The sequence below is a fragment of the Amblyomma mixtum genome, chromosome 2, assembly GCF_055824585.1.
Source record: "Amblyomma mixtum isolate Tamu chromosome 2, ASM5582458v1, whole genome shotgun sequence".
Classification (NCBI taxonomy): Eukaryota; Metazoa; Arthropoda; class Arachnida; order Ixodida; family Ixodidae; genus Amblyomma; species Amblyomma mixtum.
Window position 1 is genome coordinate 321,561,633 of NC_143013.1, and position 2,664 is coordinate 321,564,296.

The window sequence follows — 2,664 nt, forward strand, 5'->3', positions numbered from 1 at the left end:
CGCAATATTAACATATCTTTATGGGGAGCCTTGGAGCATCCTTGTCTTGCGCAGTCGAACCCCGATGTATCGAACTCGAAGGGGAAGAGTTCGATATATAAAAATGTCAATAGATAAGCCTTATCTTTAACACAGAAGCGATAAAGCATTGAGCCCATGCTAGTGACTGTCTTGCAGCGACGTGCTGCCCGCCAGCGCACTGGTGGTGAGCCACTCGCTAGGCGTTGCTAGGCCTAACCTGCTTAGAATCTATACTCCGTTTCATACATAGCAGTCAACGCGGCCAAGGCTGCGGCGCTGTTCGCGCTTCTCGTCCGCATCAGGTTTTCGCAGCTAGGCCGGCCGGTCATGTTGTCTGCTTTCGTCATGTTCTTTCCTTCCTCCATGGCTTTCGTCAACCTCTTCGTGCGCCCTCTTCATGAACCATAGAACCTCGTCGTCGGCTTCTCTCAATAACAATGTCAACCGCAGCGGCAAGGGCGTTAACATACGGCACCACTTGTTGCGTTCGATGGCCTGCGCAGCGGAATGTCTGCTCAGGGCCCAAATGCACAGCTTTCAACAATCCCCATCTCTCCGCACTAGCTTACACCCATAACACACCGAATCCGACATCTAATGCAAAACATTACTATGAACAGAAGCACTTCAAAGAATTTTCCTTGTAACAAGAGCTCAAAGAAGAGACCTCCCGAATCAGACGCTGCTCACTTTAAAGCCGCTGAGTACGCCGATCAATGCCGGGTTGCCGCTGGCCGAGGCTGCTGCGAATAATCGACGCCGCACTGAATTCTATCACCACACAATTAAAGATTCATTGTGTGCCGCATGCAAAAGAGCCACTGAACGCCCGAGAACAGCACATCACGTCCGTCGCCAATACACTACACTGCCTTTTCCCTTCGAAACAAGTAAACAGCGCAAGTAAACAGCGCAGTGTTTTTCAAAGTAGGCATTACAGTTTCGACTTTCTACCTAGTGATAATTATAAAAAAAAAAATAGCCAAGCCGGGGGTCGAACCTTGGCCCCTTATAATATGAACAGACAGGCGCGCGCTTCGTACCACTCAGCCACGACGCGAGGCGGACGGATACATTTTGCTTGTTTTTTGCAGCGGACTACTTTCGTACCTTTGGCAGCGTTGACAGCTATGTATGAAACGGAGTATAGGCTCTGCGGACGGTGCTGGAAACTAGTCGATGCCTGTCATAAGGTGTGTAATCCTTTTACCAGAGTACTTACCAGAATTCCTAAAATTAAGGTGGAGTTGGTTCCCGCAACGCCTTCGGTAGTGAAGTACCCCACGCGACGGCTGCTTTGGGCTCTAGTTATACGTTTGAGGGTAGGTAGGCTGGAAACTCTGATTGGTAAAAAAAAAACAAAAAACGTGACGTCCTACGTGTGGCGTCAGAGGTCATGTTTATTTAGTTTAACCCTTTAACCCTTTTCAAATTTATTTTTAATTTCATTTAACCCTCTAGAGGTGCTGCTGCAAGAAAACAGGCACATCTCGCGCGGGCAGTGACATGTTCCTCTTGTCGACCTCGGTCAACCACCAGTCTTCTAGCAATACCGCAATCCATTAGAAAAGCTTCCCTGGACGCCGCGACCCCGCGACCTCGTATGTGCCGTACGCAGCCTTGCCTCCGCTTCCCAGAACCTTCCATTCTTCTTACCCTTCCAACTGCAAGGCGCCCAAAACTTCTGGCTTTTCCCCAACGTTGATACTTGCTAGAACCGAAAATTCGTTTCAGACCCCAACTAGCTTTTGTTTGCTTTTTGTTAGCGTTTGTACTATCCTCCCGTCCTTGTGCATTCTCTCCTGAATGGTCTAGACACAAAGCACTTCCTGCTGTGCATGCAAGGCGCCCAAAGCACCAAGGCCATGCTCGCACTTCCGCACCATAGCCATATTCGCACATGCTTTGTCCAGCTTAGAGCCTTGGAGGTTTGGTTTTGAGTAACACCGCATGGCTCGTAATGCATTCCTACCATGCAGAAGCACGCACCAGACGAAATTAAAATGTGAGAAAATTCATTGCAAGCTAATATTTCTTTGTATTCTCCAAGTAAAACACTTTTCTTCTGAAGTGACCAAAAGAACAGCTCAGTCTGTAAAAATGCTGAATGCAAAAAACACTACTTTTGTGCGAACTTCATAGGAAGTGCACTTAAACTGGTACAAGTGCATGACCAATTAAGGAGAAAAAAAAACTGCGCAAAGGACAGAGACGCAGAACAGAAACACAGGACGACGCTGTGTTCTGTGTTCCTGTTTTCTGTGTGTTCCCAGTTCTGTGTCCCCGTCCTTTGCGCTGGTTTTCTTTCTACAATCATGCACCAAATAACTCGCCCACCTCTCCACTCGACTGGACCAAATTAGTATCATACCTTACGATACATATCTTGGAACTGTTTTTTGCTGCAAAACAGGTGTAATAAGGGAGTAATTACTCATTGACATCCACCCAAGCGCAGCCTTACGGCTACTAAGGAAAGCTATACAGCTACACGTCTTCCATTTACTTAGGAACAAAGCAGCGCAGTCCTGCCAGCGAAAATTTGAAAAATGTGTTTTTTTCAGCACCACTATAACATACGTTGTGAGGTAGTAGCTCCTCTGAAACACACAGTTCGCCACTACCTCACAGATGGCGCCACCT